The sequence below is a fragment of the Falco cherrug genome, chromosome Z (genome assembly GCF_023634085.1).
Source record: "Falco cherrug isolate bFalChe1 chromosome Z, bFalChe1.pri, whole genome shotgun sequence".
Classification (NCBI taxonomy): domain Eukaryota; kingdom Metazoa; phylum Chordata; class Aves; order Falconiformes; family Falconidae; genus Falco; species Falco cherrug.
Window position 1 is genome coordinate 48,835,073 of NC_073720.1, and position 17,655 is coordinate 48,852,727.

The 17,655-nt window shown below is 43.0% G+C and overlaps 1 long non-coding RNA gene across 1 annotated transcript; it reads left to right on the forward strand.

Moving 5' to 3' along the window:
- Positions 1-5,638: 5,638 nt before the first annotated feature.
- On the forward strand, positions 5,639-17,073 carry LOC129734776 (uncharacterized). Its single transcript, XR_008730379.1, has 3 exons — positions 5,639-7,161; positions 10,566-10,765; positions 11,182-17,073. It is a non-coding gene; the product is annotated as an uncharacterized LOC129734776 (long non-coding RNA).
- Positions 17,074-17,655: the final 582 nt, after the last annotated feature.

Sequence of the window (17,655 nt, forward strand, 5' to 3'; positions counted from 1 at the left end):
GGTGTCTCTGGTGAGCCATAAACCCCACAGTGAGCCCACAGAAAAAAATAAAGAAATAATGTACCCTTAACACTGTGCTGAACCACTGACTTTACTGAGCATATTCCTCTAGCAAAAATGAATAAGTACAGAAAAACAGATTTCGTCTCTGTCTGTGGAAATCACCTGCTTCTCATTTCAGATACCGAACGCAGGAAGAGTTTATGATTTCTCTTTTCACCTGTGGTCAATCTGAATCTTCTTTAGGGGGACACCCATGGAACAGTCCTTCTCATGGGAATTTGTCTATGGTGTGTGATGCTCTGCAGTCATTGCAATGGGAGATGCCTGGTCCTGTCTGAGCCAGGCTCTCTGCATGGCAGGCTGTACTGGTGTGAGAGGAGCCAAGGTGTCCCACAGCAGTGGCGGGATGGATGACAGAGGGCAGGCATGAAAACCCACCGCACTGATGCCCGGGAAACATGTGGGAAAATACCTGCCACACAAACAGTTGGCGCAGGTTGCCACTGTGGCTGCTGACCCCAGCATCCCTTGGCTGTCCCAAGGAGGTAAACTGAGCCTGAAAGCTGAGCTGTGCCGAGCAGCCTTGCAGGGGGGAAGAGTGATTACAGTGAGCACGAAGCAGCATAGGACTGCATTTTTTTCTATGCTTCACATCTATTATTATCTCCCCAACAGAAACCCCACATACTCTCTGCTATCTTTATGTGTTTAAAGGGGGCTGAGGCAGAAATGAAACAATAACTAGTTTTCACTACCCTCCTTCAAATTGTGAGTACTTAAAACATTTTTCATTTACTCTCAGTGCTGCTGCTAGTTAGTCTAGTAGTCATACTGCAGGTGTGGCAGCTCATGGAGGCACTAAGCAAGATCACGGTCAGTGCTTGGTACAGACATATGGTAAATATAACCTGTGTCAGCACTGCCCTTCAGAGCTTCATACAGTTCCTTATATTATACAAATGTCATTATATAGTTTAACTTCAATGTCTTCCTCAAGCTGTGTGTAGGAGGATGTGAAGTGAAAAAAATACATGAACAAATAAACTGAAGGTTAAGCCAGTTCTCTTAGGAAGTTTCAGCCACAGCTTTCTTCTCTCCTTGCATGCCTTTTGGATCAGTGTTGGTTGGAACTGATTTTAGCCAGAGAGCTGAAGAAGTTTTGCTCCTCAAGTACCATTCCCACATGAAGGCTCTGGCACAGCCCTCCCTCTTCACATGTGTCCCTCCTTTGCTTTTCTCTTTAGACAGTAAAAACAGTGTGGAATCTTCTGATGTTCTAGATGCACCTCATGACTGTAACCTCTACAAAGAAGTTTGTTGCTTTAGCATTGAGCAGTTTTCCACTTTGTTCACTTCTTTTCATGAAAATTTGTAAGCATGCATTTTCCACAATCGTCAGTTTATTTCAAGAATCAGTCACAGCAAAAAAAAAAAGGGGGCGGGGGGTGGGGGTGGGGTTAAAGATGTTAACCTTAGAGGAAAATCAGATGTTAAGACTAGTCAATGTATTATGATCAGAACACAAAACTTAATTTTAGGGATACTACAGTTGCATTTTAAAGCTATTGTTTGTTATAGGAATATTGACAGTATAACCATCCTCTTTCAAATTAATTCATCTAGGAAAAATATGTGTTCACGTTGGCCAGAAGTCCTGCTTTCCTATTACAATGGAGTTTCTTGGCATAAGTGAGAGCAGACATTGGCCCATGGCATTGAAAATGCTGGAGTACTAAGCAGGTGTGCCACTTTGCTAAACCTCTCCCAAGACTTAAGAAAAAAGCCTTAGATAAATGCTTTTACAACACTCTAGCTAACTCATTAGGAAATACGGCATTTAATGATTGCATTAATGAAAGTTATTACTAACATATTGAAAAGGTCATATTCATACATATCACTTCTATATGATAATGTGGATCACATCCAGTGCCAGTGTAACATCTACTGATTCCACTGAAGCTATGTTAGAAACTAATGTTGCTCCTGAAGTCTGTTTTCCTATTCCATATTAACTACATTATATTATCTCCCTCCATAGGCAAAATTGCATTTACCTCAAACTTGTCTTGATGCAATTATCTAGGAATAAATGATCTCGTTTTGTCTTGTTTCAACAAGTTGATCCATTTGCACACCGTTCCAACAACATCCTTCTGCCTGCAGCAGTCATTTGGCAGTTCCTCAACTCTGATCTAGAAGTTCATCTGAAAAGGTACAGATTATTTGTGTGTACATACTGTACAGAGTTGTTGCTGATGATTTTTTTGCACAGCACGTCAAAGCATTCTGTAGCAGGGGGACATACAAGAAATATTAAGTTAAAGCATTTTCTAGAGCTAATATACTTCCATACAAAAAGCAAGTGTATTATATGCTTTTAAATATACATATATATATATATATATGTCAGAGATTAAATTTTAGATGCTTGTAAGAAACACGCCTCTAGATATCTACTGTAACAAGCTCCAAAACTGCTTTGATCCTTATAGAAAGGTGTTTGCAATCCATCAGTTGTGTGCTGTCATTCAGACCAACAGAAGTCTCAGATGCTGGCATGCATCAAATACAAATAGGACAAGCAGACTTCCTCATCATTTATCACTTAACACCTTTGTGAAAAAATTCAATGAGCTTCTTGAGATATTCTCATTTATACCATAGCTGATGTTGGCCCATTATTTTTCTATGACAGCTCAACTTTTCTGTCCTTTTCTGACCAGGTGCACAGACCTGTTTCAACTAGAGTTCTATTTCAAGCATTTAAAAATGAGTTTCAAACAAAAGAAGAAAAAATACTAACAACTAATTATCAACATTATTTCTATGCCTTATTCTATCAAAAAGCTATCTTCTTCATTATCTGTCCATAAAGACCATGGTTTAACTGATATTTAAAAACACATATTTTACCTTATTTGCTGACATACTAAGCCATACAATGGCCAGTTTCACAAGCTGCATTCTTAGTATTACACTGTCTTTGCCCTATATCTTCTCTTCTACCTTGCCTTCCACCAAAGAAATCACATATGCAACGTACCCCAGCTAAAAGCACTGAACACAACCAGACTTAAACAACACAAGAGGATTTACATTTTGTTTTAGGGCTTCCTGCTTGATTGCTTAGTTTTCCTGCATCCTGTTTAGTAAATAGAATTGCTGTGTTTACTGCAGGTTGTAAAGTGCAAGAGTAAGGGTGGTCTGGGACACCAGACTTCTAAAGCTACAGACCTGTTCCTACTCTGGTCTATCAATGAAAAAATTAAAATAGAGGTTACATTTTTGTCACTACTTAAGGAAATTGACAACCTATTTGAAGTCCCACTGCAGCTTGCAAAGGAAGAGCTAACATGCAGATACACACTTCTGTTGCCTTTCAGAGTGGCTAGTGCTGACAAGACAACAGTTTCAGTTTTGACTGATTTAACACCTTCCAGGCATATCAAAAGCAGAGATTAATTTGGTGGATGTGTCAGACACAGCCCTGCACCTTGCCTCAGGGCAGAGTGTGCTCCTTAGAAAGCATCATAGGGAGCCAAGAAACCAATTGGATCTTCTTATTTTTCCAGTGATGATCTGACAGGTGTTCTCTAAATCTACACTGTCTAGCACCAGCTCAGACACACAGCAAATCTAGGAATGGCAAAAGAAAGGTAATGTCTATCTACACCCTTGTGTGCTTACTTGAATCCATCTACTCCTGCTCACGAAGTATTTCAGTGGCTAGCTCCCAAGAGTTGAGCTGTCTTTTTCCTGCATGTTCACAGCATCTTGAAAATGCAGATCAGATCCAAGTTAGGATCTTTGGGTACTGCTGCAATAGCAATCATATCCTAGCAGTCAGGGACTCACCTAGCTAGACCAGGACCTGGCACCAGCACTCTGTATTACTCTAACCTGGATGGAGGCTAGCAAGAACATTTATCTAGTACTAGATGTTGCTGCTCCATGGCACAGACAAATCCCACTCCACCTGGCATTTCTGATACATCAGTGCTGGGTGCTGACACAGTCCAGTGGGGTTCCTGTTTTCCTGTTCTTTCTGTGCTTCAGTGGTCTTGCAGCCGGCTGAGAAATGACAGCCACTCACTCTGTCCTCATAGTGTGAAATGAACGGTGGAACTCACCACCATGAGATGCTTTCTGTAACAGAAATATAAAGAAGTTCAAAAAGCAATTGGCAAAAGCCAGGGAGAGGAGGTCTTTAAAAGGGCCACTAAAGATAGAGAGGCAACAACCTCCAGCATGGCAAGTCTCTGAACCTGACTGGTAGCCAGGAAGTTTTATACTGGAGGATGCTCTAGGAGCACATACTTGTTCTGGTCTAAGCACATGCCACAGACAGGGCATGTAGGTGGATGAACTTTTCTTCAGATCTTATATGGTTGTTTTCATACTGACAGTCAACCTAGTTTTCGTGCTTTCTAGACCTAGGGAAACATTTTAGGAGAAAACTGAAAGAGCCAAAGCCCAACTAGAACTTAATCTGTCTGCTGCCATAAAGGACAATAAAAAATGTTTCTATAAATACATTAGCAACAAACGGAGGGCCAAGGAGAATCTCCATCCTTTATTGAATGCAAGGGGAAACATGCTGACAAAGGATGAGAAAAAGGCTGAGGAACTGAGGAACTTCATGCCTTCTTTGCCTCAGTCTTTAATAGTAAGAGCAGTTGCTCTCCAGGTACACAGGCCCTTAGCTGGAAGACAGGGACAAGGAGCAGAATGAAATCCCCATAATCCAAGGGGAAATGGTCAGTGACCTGCTACAGCACTTAGACATGCACGAGTCTATGGAGCTGGATGGTATCCTCCCAGGGGCACTGAGGGAGCTGGCAGAAGTGCTCATCCAGCCACTTTCAATCATTTATGAGCAGTCCTGGCTAACTGGGGAGGTCCCTGTTGCATGGAAATTAGCAAATGTGACACCCATCTATATGAAGGGCCAGAAGGAGAATCTGGGGAAATAGAGGCCTGTTGTCACCTTGTACTGTTTGCTTCAGTATAATGGATAGCTAACATCAAAGAGTAGTTGTGCGACACTATATTGTTAAAGGGAAAGTTTATCAATAATTCCAAGAAGGAGCTAAAACAAAAGATCTTGCAAAGCCAGATCTGAAACCAAACTTACCAAAAGAAGTTGAACTGTGGTCAAGACAAGTCTGTATAGGGAATGGTAATTAAAGTTCAATTCTCAGTCAGCTATAACTAGAGGGTCCAACTACTGTTTGAGACACCCAGAATACAGATATTCTAAAATATCTGTAAGGAGCATGTGCAATGCTTAATTAATATAGTACCACCTATTGAATGAGTACGTATGATTTTTCTGATAAATGTAATGCATAAACATATGTATGATCTATATAATCTTGCCTGAATGTAACATATGGCATGCACATTAGCTGGCATAATCCCTTGTGCATCCAGCGCTGCAATAAAGGAATGTCTGCTTCTTAATGCTGCATTGGTGTTAAGGAGTTTTCTTAGTCCCAATTTCAGCGACATTGTCAGTCTGGACTTGGTGCCAGGGAAAGTTATGGAGCAAAGTCTTGAGTACCATCACATGGCATGTAGAATACAACAACCAGCATGGGTTTATGAAAGGCAGGTCCTGCCTGACAAGTTTGAACCCCTTCTATGACAAGTTGACTCGGGGGATGAGGGAAAAGCTGTGAATGTTGTCTACTTAGACTTCGGTAAAGCCTTTGACACCTTTTTCCACATCATTCTGAGAAACTGGCTGCCCATGGCTTGGACTTGGTGTAAAAGGGTGTATTTTACACTGAGTTAAAAGCTGGCTGGAGGGCCGAGCCTGAAGAGTGGTGGTGAATGGAGTTACATACAGATGGTGGCCGGGCACAAGTTCCCCAGGGCTCAGTATTGGGGCCAGTCCTGTTTAATATCTCTATCAATGATCTGGACAAGGGGTTTGAGTGCATCCTTGGTAAATTTGCAGATGACACCAAGTTGCAGGGTGGGGATGGGTGGCGGTCAATCTGACTGACGGCAGGAGGCTCTGCAGAGGGATCTGGGCAGGCTGGACATATGGGCCCAGGGCAATTGTATGAGGTTCAACAAGGCTCAGTGCTGGGTCCTGCCCTTGGGTCACAACAACCCACGCAATGCTACAGGCTCGGGGAACAGTGGCTGGAAAGTGCCTGGTGGGAAAGGACCTGGGGGTGCTGGTCGACACCCAGCTGAACATGAGCCAGCAGTGTGCCCAGGGGGCCAAGAAGCCCAACAGCATCCTGGCTTGTATCCAAAACAGTGTGGCCAGCAGGACTGGGGAAGTGATTGTCCTCCCATACTCAGCACTGGTGAGGCTGCACCTCAAATTCTGTGTTTAGTTTCGGGCCACTCACTACAAGAAAGACATTGAGATGCTGGAACGTGTCCAGAGAAGAGCAACGAAGCTGGTGAAGGGTCTAGAGAACAAGTCTGTGAGAAGCAGCTGAGGGAACTGGGGTTGTTCAGTCTGGAGAGGAGGAGGCTCAGGGGGGACCTTACTGCTCTCTGCAGCTGCCTGACAGGAGGCTGTGGGCAGGTGGGGGTCGGTCTCTTCTCCCAGATAACAGGTGATGGGGCAAGAGGAAATGACCTCAAGTTGCACCAGGGGAGGTTTAGGTTGGATATTAGGAAAAATTTCTTCACTAAAGGTTTTGTCAAGCACTGGAACAGGCTGCCCAGAGAAGTGGTTGAGTCACCACCCCTGGAGGTATTTAAAAGATGTGGAGATGTGGTGCTTAGGGACATGGTTTAGTGGTAGACTTGGAAGTGCTAGGTTAACAGTTTGACTCAATGATCTTAAAGGTCTTTCCCAACCTAAACAATTCTATGATTCTATGATTCTCTTAACCTATTATATTTTCCCTGAGTTCTCATTCTTCCACTTTTGGCCTATAGTGCTTCTCCTAGAAAATGGAAAAATCTGCTTTGGTTGGAGATTCTTCTAAAACAAATAAACCAACAAACTGCCAGCGCACCACAAAATACTGTCTTTTTTTATGCTGGGAAGGTTGCAAAAACCATGTGTGCTGTGGATGGAAGCCAGAGAAGTTCACACTTGCAAATACACTGAAGATGATTACCAGAGTCTTGGACACCAGAAACTGAGAGGACAGTTCATCAGTCCACGAAAAGCAGGAGAGTGTAAGTGCTCATTTTTCACTGTTTTACAGCTTGTAAAATAACTTACATTTGACTTAAGCAAGAGCATCAGAACTGCCTCAGAAGACCTGACACCTGTTTTGCACACTCTGCATTACTCAAGTGGTGCAAGCGATGGAGGCAGAGAATTGGGGCTACACATGTGCCTCCAACACATTTGAACTTCCCAAGGGCAATTAACTTAGTTCACTGTACCTGCAAGTCAGGCAGTGCAGACTTTGTCACACGCAGTGGCCTGGGAGAAGTACTGAGGCCACTGGGCTGGGCTGCTGTCACTTTACTGATGACAGTACCAGGTTATTGCTTCTCTGGGTGTGGTGCCTAAGCCATTTGCACAGCTCAGTTTAAAAGTACACATCCCATAAAACCAGGAGGAAGGATAAGGGGGGCAGGGCCAGCTTTCAGTCACATCTGAAACCCACTGAACAAAACAGAACACCTCTTCTGGCTAAGAACATTTTGTTTTCAAACTGAGCATTCTTGCACTTTTTCCCTGACCAATCCACATGGGACTGTTTTGTGGAATGGGGATAATTTATGGCACAATATTTATGGTATGATTTTCTGAAAAAAAATAGGTATGCAGCAGTCAGTAGCAGTTACCAGTTTAAAATTCTGTAGCAATATAGCTCTACCCTGGCAAGGCTAGGAAAGGCCATGGTGGGAAAGCATGCAAAAGTGAAAAGATAAAGTGGCATTGAAACAAACAACAGTAGTCTTCACACTAATGATGCTCCTGAGCTTGTGGGCTCCTCACCATCTCATGTTGTTCCATGCAAAAACACTCTGCTTCCTTCGTGCTTCTTCTCTTGGGTCAGATCCCTAGCAGGTGTTCATCAGTTTCTCAGCAGTTTGGTCACCCATCTCCACCAGTTGACACCAGCTGAGGCTTTACTCGCCTGAAGGCACAGCAACACTCCCAATATGTGTCAGAAGCCTTAAGCCCCGCTGTTTTCCCTCTTCCGTCCTTCCCGGCAGCAAAGCTAGGAGCCAGCAGTCTGTCAGGAAAGTGTGTGTCAGTTTTTAAAAGCATGACTCTAAAGCTAAGGGAAAACTCCCCATTATCTCTTCCCTTTCTCATCCTGGCACAGAGGCACCTTGCTGCCCCATGGGGGGAGAAGGCTCACAGGACACAAGCTCCAGCCCCAGCAGGACGTTTCCACCCATCCAGCGAAGAGCAACAGTCCCACTGCTGTCAGGGCAAAGCCAATGCACAGTATTTTATGCCACTATTTTTGTGCTGAGATCAAATGGCTTGGTATCTGGGACATCTGCCAGAAGCAAGACACCCTTTGTGGGAGTCTACACAGCTCAGCTGGCCTCATGCCACTGGCTGCTGAAGCCACAGCCTAGGACTGCTTTTCAGGTTTGGTTAAAGGGAGGAAAAAAAAAAAAAAAAAAAAAAAAAAGAAGCTTGCTTCAAACTGATACCATCATGCTTGCTGTTACCATGTTATGTACGCCTTGTACAAAACCCAAGAGCCTATGACATCCGCCCCTCATGCCTGCCCGCTTCCCCAGATCCTATTTCTGAGCGAGGAGCCAGAGTGAACGCATGGCTGTGGCAGGACCTCACCACCTGCCATCTCTAATTATAGGGGAGTCCTGGTCTGTATTAACAGAAAAACACACACCCCACGCACACACATTCACACTCACTCTCATTGAATACAACTGTTCAGCCTCTAATTTCAGGCACTGGTTCCCTCATGGCAACAAGATATAAATATAGAATTTGATGGTCCCAAAGTCTCTTTTTTTTTCCACCCTTTCACTTTACCCCTTGTATTATTTCCACAGCTGATTTTTAAGGTCAATTTTGTGATATGAAATCCAATACTTAGGGCCATCTGCTGTCTTAAACCCTGGTACCCATACTGTTAAACCAGTATCCATCAGCATCAATGGGTGTTCCAGGCACAAAGGGTAGGTGGTCAAGTAGTAGAAGGTATTTTAGGCTGTCCCACTCTTCCTTTTCTGAGAGAAGAAAAACCTTCTCACTGACTGATCACTCTTCTGCTTGCAGAAGAGTCACTTGTACCTGCAGCAACATAAAACACGCAGATGTTTTATATTCAGAAGAGTTTTGTTTAAAGCTATGAGAAGGTAGACCGGGGTCAAGATTTATAAGTCTTCCTGAGGCCTTCTTGCCTTGTCTGTGACAAATATTCAATACAAAGTTAGGGGACTACCTGTGTAAGAGCCGCAGCACACAGCCCTGGTCTGTAAAGCTTACTTACCCATGGACATATTCCTATATATGTATGCACGCAGGCATTAAAAAGAGAATAACCTTCAAATTCTACTCTGGAGGGTTTGCAAAGGCATCTTAATGTGTCCACTCAAAATATTTTTTTTGGAGAATGGGTCTTACATTTTTAACATCACAGGGGAATGCAGTGGTCCCTTTGGTTTCATGACCCAACAGAAGCTTTGTTTCAAGCAACATGATTGAAGGGCAGAGTGAAATGTATGGTTTACATACTGTGGAAAGAAACACTCTTCCATCTTTTCCCTTGCTCATCTGCCAAATGGAGATTTGCATAGTTTGCAAACCAGCTAGGCTGAGGGATGAAGACCACCCATATGATCCGATAGTTAATACCCTCCCTGTGATTTAACCTGTACACTTTGTGGTTGAGGAGATGGCTCACTGGCCTCTCAGTGGCCTCTGAGGACCATAAGCTCAAGCATTCCACATCTTTCTTTAGCAGAACATTAGCATGAGATTGGTTTGTTCCTTGCCGAACTCCAAATCCAAAACTGCCTTCTTTGTTCCAAACTACGGTTTACTGAATTGTGGTTTAACAAGGTCATATGCTATTTCAGATATGTAACAAACAAAATGTAGTTGGAAAATCAAAGAAAATGAAAAATAGCTTATTACACTCAAATACCCAGTAATTATCTATGCAAGTCTGCCATAATACAGGGTTAAGAAAGTAGGAGCGGGCAGGCAAAAACCTCAAGCAAACACAAATCATAGGGAAAGGAGAGAGGAGGATGGCAGGAATCTGGAAGAGAATTCTTGAGACCATCCACTCTTTTTCTTAGGGCAAAATTACTATCTCTGTCATTCCCTACAAATGCTTGTCTTATTAGATGAGATAAGACAAGCATCAAACACCAGCAATGGGAATTCCATGGCCTCTCCAGGCAACCTGTCCCAGTACTTCGCTATTTCTTTTTTTAATGCCTTGCCCTGAGTCTTTCTTCCCTTACTTTGAGTCTGTTTCTTCTTGTTGTATTGACTAGGGACAAGAAAATGACTAGCATTTGTTGAAATTATCCTGTGTTTTGAAGGATGCTTTTTCTTTACAAGTTCATCATAAGTTGTTCTGGCTTACAATTACAGAATTTTTTTAATTTTCTTTTTCTTTTTTTAGGGATAAATTCATTTCCACATGCATCTGCTGGCAAAATGGGCTGCTGCTGAAAGACCACCAGTAACCATAAATCCCTGCGAAGCTGTGGAGATGGGCAGGAATACTGGAATCTTTCCTGAAGCTACTTAATAGTGCCTCTGTTATAGGTATGAATCAGCAAGACCTGGAGACCTGGATCTTCAGTCCTGATACCTAGAAAAGTAGTTTTGATATTTTTACCTGTAAGAATATACACTGAAGTTTTCAGAATTGTTCCCATCTGGCCAGATAGTTCCTTTCAGGCAACAGCAGTCTTATCACTGAGGTAATTTGAGAGCTTTTAATAACTGGGAAGAAATGACTGTATTATCAGAAAGAAACCAGTTCCTACACAGCACAGTTTGCAGAAGTAATGTTTTTGAGAGTGGTGTCCTATTCCCATGGAAGGACATTAGTCAGCGTGGATGGCCAGATTCAGCTTATCCCACATTACCCACACAAACATGTATTTGCAGAAGCCAAAGGGCAGACCCACTGCAGGGAACAAGCTGTTGTAGCTTCACTGACTTCTACTGGGTAGCAGTGATTTCCATAAATCGATAACATCTACATGCTTGGCTCCCTTTTGTCTTTACAGAAATGCTCTCCACTGGCTACACATCAAAGGGAAAGCCAACCCTCCATATGCAGGTTGATCTCAGCTCCTTCTGGATATGTTTGTGAACTTACTATGATTGTGAAAGCTCAGTGTGATTATAAACAATTCAGTACTTGCTAGTAGGTACAGAACAGCCAGAATTTTAGAAATTAAATTAAAAAAAACTATGCTTTACAATCGTGTTAGTTCTGCATTGAAAAGAACATATTTAAGATGGCATAACTGCAGTTTATGTGGGACAGCTATTACAAGTAGATATTCAGTGTGCCATAAGTTCTCTCACAGGAATGCATTTGATAGGATAGTGGGAAGAACCTTTTCAGACTTCAGTACATTACATAACCAGAAAACAGTAATAATATTTATTAAAAGGTTTGTCATTTGTCTTTCATTGAGATTCTACTGACAAGATCTAAACTATGGCATAAAGATAAAGACTGCAAGCTGGTTTATTTATGTGGAAGAAAAAAAAAAATCATACCCAGACATAAACTGATTACAATGGCTTAAATGAAAATAAGTCACATACTAAGCCTCTTCTGAAAAGAAAAATAGTGTTTTCTTCAGGTATCTGCACTGACAAAGCAAACAAAAATACTTCTATCAGCAAGGTAATAATGAGCAAAATTGCAGTATCAGAATTTTCAGATTTTGGTGAGAAAGGGCATGAGAAACTCCAAGTAGATGTGGTCTGTGCACAAACCTGAATGCTTCCTATTTTGTAGGTCAAAATTCTGCCTATGACAAACATTCAGGCTGATGCTGCAGGGCCCAGAGCAGCTAGACACTCTGCTTGCCGAATCTTCCTGACAGAACTTGTCTCATACCACCTAACGCTACTAATGGCATGAAAGTTCCATGGGACAGGACACAATCTGCTACAAACCCCTGATCTATAGAAACATGGAAGCACATGTACAACTTTCGATTCATGATCAGATTCTGTGCAGTGCCAGGTCTGTTCTCTTAAACTACCCATCCTGAGTTTGAGTTTTGCAAGAACTGACTTTTCATCTTTTGATTTTGTAAATGCAACATATCCGTCACCTGCATTGCACAATATTTTCCCTGGATGAAAGGGGAAAAATCAAAGATGTAATAGGCCATTTTTCAGAAGAGTACGTGTCTTCCTTTCTCTTCTCCATGACTTAATGCTATTACTTTTCGAAAGAATAGGGGCACGTATCCAACATCCCACAGCCCTGAGAGACTTTGCTAAGCAAACTGCTCCACTTTATTGTTCTTCAGCATCTCTGCATAGCTGGAGCAGTATGTGGCCTTGAGTCTGTTACTCATCTCCCATCTCTGTGTGTGATCATAGTCATTCCTCATCAGCGTTGAAAGGTACTGTCAGCGCAGCTATGATTTCTTTTTCGTTCCCTGCCTGACAAGCTTACAATGGCAAAAGCTCTAGATGTAAGATCCATTTGGCAAAAATGTCAGAATTGCCAATGCAGCCAAAAGCAACTACTTTACATTAAAAATTCCCCTGTTGTTTTAACAGAGGTCCCTTGGAAATCTGTGCTAGCAAACTCTCCCCAGTAGAGTATAGGCTGGATTTCACCTTCATTTTTCCTTCCTTTCATTACAGGGCCACTGTATGACTAGAATTTCATAAACAGAGCTGTGAGGTTCACAGCTACATGGGGCACCCCAGCTCTTCTGCCCACCACCCTGCTGTATGCCCCAGGAACGTGGGGCAGCACATGCCCAGGAGGCTCTGCTCCCTGACCTTGTGCTACCAGAACCCAGACCAGGCTTGGCAGCTGAGGGAAGGAACACCCAGTAAACCTCAGTGGGACTTTCCACCACTGGCAAATCCCTGGAAAGCTCTGCCAGCCTCCCAGTCACTCTTAGCAACAGGCTGTAGCAAGCCAGATGTAGTAGTGTCTTTATTATGTTAATATGCAAGCTTTCATAAATGTGCTATAAGGAGGGAGATACAGTGAAATAACAGGCATGTATTTGGCTCAGAAGGGCTTCTCTGCTACATTCAGCCATTAGTTCCAAAGCCAGCCTAACCTTTGGGAGAGCTGTCACAGCTCTGAGCAGTTACAAAGATAAAGACTTTCTTTACATTGCTTTTTCTTGGTGGTTTTACATAGTACATGCATCCCCAATGATTTTCTGTAACCCTTAGCTCCAATAACCGACTCAACCAGGATGTCAGCTTGTATCTATCTGCTTTACTAATGAAATCACATCTTTCACCAGCTCAGCAGCTGGTGAGAAAATGGCTTTTGAAATACATCTTCACAAAGGGCAGGTGTAAAGGGTGGCTGAAAGCCACATTAATTTAGAGTTCGTGTAAGTCTATGTGCATAACATCTCTGACAAGAACTATTTATTTATAAACCTGTAAGAGGAATAAAGAATGCAGGCCATTAGTACTGTGCAGTGGAGTTTAAACATAGGGCAAGCAAGTAAGCTTTGAAAAATAGTATCCTTGGTGATCTTCAGATGTAATTTGCTCAGTGGAAACGAGGAACAACCAGTAAGTCTCCTTCCAAGGCAACATCCTCTTTACTCCCTGAAAGTATCAGGACTTCCACCAGAAAACCAGAACAAGGCACTTGCTGCCCTGTGGATGTGCTGTGCTGCTCTCTCTGCCCAGGTCTTAGTCATTACTCTTACTCAAAAGTCACCAAAATGCTCTGTTGCCATGTAATCATAAACTTGAGTGGTCTTGTATCAAATTACCCATAATCTGCTATTGGGGTTATCAGCTATTTTCCAGATGTAATCAGGACTCTCTTTGAAAGTAATGAAATTAATTAGGTTCACCAATAATGTGAGCAGTTTTCTAATTAACCTCCTCTGTAGCATGACAAAACACCGTTCTTGTTCTGTCCCAGTAACTCCTGCCCAATAGAACTTCAGCAGCATCCTGAGCTGGTACACCTGGGGAGAGACATCAAGCACCTTATTATAATTAGTATTTTATGACACTTAAATTGGAAATCTCTGACTAATGGCATTAACTGCCATGAGATAAATGCTATGAAGAACTAGACTTGGCCCAGGGAATATCGTTTACTTCTGCTGAGCAGCAGGGGTAAGGGGAGGCCTTGCTTATAAGAAGCAAAAATCAGAAAAGCAGCCACCTAATTTCTTGTCATTTGTCACTTCACAAAACACACTTGGATGCTGCTCCTTTGTATAAATCAGGAAAAAAACAAACAATGAATGCACAAGTCTGTTTAGGAAAAGCCATCTAACAGTGCCCCAGTGCTGGGTGTAGGTGGCTTGTGACACCGTCTCTCCCTGTTGATCAGGCTCACTCCCAAATGAATCACTGCCTTTTTTTTGATCCAGCCTCTGGTCTGGAAATCCTTACTTAGGTCTCTTCAAGGAGAAGGAGGGGCCCAATACAGGAAGCACAGGCATATCTCCCCCTGCTGTGAAGCTGGTTTCAAACATGAAGGATCTGCCAGGTTCCGTCTCTTGGTTTGAAAGTTGAGAGAGGTTAAGAGCCTGGCAGATGCCCGTGTGTGGCTGCTACGCAGCTGCTCCAGGTACACCTGCCATGTCATCTTCATCCAGTCATTGGTACCCAGGCATATGGATCCAGGTTAACATCCTCACACTTTGTATTGCAGGAAAATCTGATGTTACTTTTGTCCTTGCTGGTCTTTACATTCACCCAGCTGTGGCAATGGGATACAGGACTCCTTCCAAGCCCCTTGCAGAATACCTTGCCTACCTTAGGTCCTATACACAAAGCCCTGTAAGTCCTGGTACCCCAGGTACCAACTCTTCTTGGGTTGTGTCAGCTTGCATGTAAGCAAAACCTGGCGTCCACACCATATCCCCACCAGACTGAATTTGCCCAAGCTTAAAGCATCTCCATTCTCTAAGCAGGGGCAGCTCCTAGAGCCTTTGGCTTAATAGGAGCCGAAGTCCCCATGTTAACACGAAAATGAAGGTAGGGAGCTTTCTCCACCACAGGTTATCACCCAAAAGATTTCTAAGCCATGAGTCATTAGCAGTGTAGCTGTAACTATAACTCTGAAATAAAGTAATTTTCTAAATTATTGTGAAAGCAAGTTTCCTCACACACACACCCTTACCTGTAAGGCCAAAGTAAGCCAGCTTTTAAGAAGCACTGTTAATTCTCCACTATAAAGAGAGGTACAATTTTTCAAGCAGTTAATGGCAGTTTGCCCTATGGCTGAATAAAAAAAATGTTACTTGCCTAGTGAACAGCCTTGAAAGAACCAGTGTCTTATAAGTAAAGATGAAAAATACTGTGTGAGATGCGGCTGTTCATTCAAACCCTTATAAAGGTCAATGATATTGTGTAGAGTGTGGCTTCTAATGCAAACTGTAAATAATTCATTGGAATTTATGGGAAGGGACCTTCCAAAGGTCTTGTGTGGTTTTCTCCCCCAGTTAGTAGAGGTCTGGGGGTTACTGGGCTGAGTAAGTTAGGCCCAGCAGCAGCAATACTCCTGAACTAAGCCAGTGATTCTCAGGGATTTTAAGGGTGGAATTATTGGTGCATGACAGTGCATGACCTTTTTGTCTCAGCAAGTCCTTTTGATTTTTAATTTTTTCCCCTTCCTTTTCACTTTGGAGAAAAGTGCTGGAAGTCCTGCCAACAGGCCAGCTGCTTTGTGAGCACACACACAGCACTGACATCCTCCATCCATCCACCTGTTTGCAGCACCAGACAAAGCCAAGCTCTGGCCCTGCTGGTGGTGTGGATGGCCCTGGGGCCATGCTGTGGTTGGTGTGTGGTTACTCCAATTTAGAATTCCTCCTCGCTGTTATTTACAAATACCTTTTTCTCTCTCAGATCTTCCATTTGTGGCTATACTTGCCCTCCATCACCAATGCTAGAAACTGCGCACCAGTTTTAGTTCTCCTTCCTGCCGTGGTATTTGTAACTGACAGCAATTAACGCCTTTCTGGAGCACGCTTTATTCATATTCCTGTAACTGTAAATACCACCCAGCATGTGTGCTGGGCAGCTCTCACCTCATCATTGCCTTTGGGCCTGTCAGAGTTTGCATTTTGTGGTCAGAGCAGAAACAGAGGGTGAGATTAGCTGTCAGTGTTACCATGGTTAGCTTAAACTCTCCCTGTGGTCGCCATTAAAGCCCCATTCCTAAAACTGGAGGTTCCAACAGGAAAAAGAGGTATATTTTAAACAGTCTTTTAATTTCCTCTCCTCTCCAAAGCAATATGGCTTTAAGATCTACCTTTCCCCCCACTTTTTTAACCAAGAGGAGTAATATATATTAGAGATAAGTACACCTGGATTATTTATCTCTGAGACAGTCTTTGCCTTGTGGAGAGACACCTCATTTTTCTTCTGTGCCTCAGTCTCCCCATAACGGCTGTTTAGTTTTCTCAAAAACTTTCATGGGAAGGTGCTCTCTGTGTGTAAAACATTATGGAAAAGGCTCTCCAGTCATGTTCACTGGAGAGTGATCTGAGCAGCCTTATCTGGCAGACAGTGCTGTTGATCTGCCTTGACCTTAGGTACCCTCCTCCAGCTTCGGTCCTAAGCTTGAGCCCTTTTCCTTTCACAGGACACTTTATTTCATATGCATGCTTTATTTCTCAAGTGTTTTTATGAACAAAGTTTCAAGCATACCAAGGGAAAAAATTACATTTTGAAAGCAAAAAAATTTTCCCTCACCCTTTTAAGTCTCCTGCCTTTGAATGTTGCACAGATTTTTGTTTGTTTTGTTTTGTTTCCTTACCAAAAGGATAGCATATAGATATCTCACCCATTTTCAACCTAGTGAAACTTGCCTCCCTGAAAGCCCCTTTTCATCCCAATCTAAAGTCCACCGACTAGACCTACTCAGACAATTTTGTCAGGTTTGTGCCAGATCTTTCCTGAAGGATGACCTGCACATCCCACCTGCCTCTGATCCGACTTGTGTATAGGATGCAAGTCTCTGCAGTGCCTTCCTTCCTCCCTGCCATGTCCTCCTACTCCACCAGTCTCCTTCCCAGCATCTGCCTGGAAAGCAGCTGCCCAGAGCTGGCAGCTCTGTCTGGCTGAGGGCTCAGCCAGGACAACCATCTGCCCAAGCTGTGCCAGCACCTCTGCAGTGGGAGTGCAAGACATGGCTGCGGAGGATAACCCCATTTGCTTGACAAGTATGGTCACTCAGGAGCTGGATACAGTGGAATAAGAAAAAAAAAATAAAACCATATCTTTACTGAAAGTAATGTACAAAGGAGCCCAGCTGGAGGATTACATATGGCAGGTTGGGAGTTGTCAGGAAGAAACAGAGGGAACCTGCAGAGAGTCAGAAGAGTAAGGACTTTTCCATTTGCTGTTACGGGCATCCTCAATGATTTTCCACCTGTGTATGTCTTTATTTCTAAAGCTAGAATTGTGGAAGGAATAATAATAACCTGTTCCTGTTGGTTTGTAACTGTTTAAACTTTATCATTAATGTATGCAGGAGATACGTGAAAACAAGGTGAAAG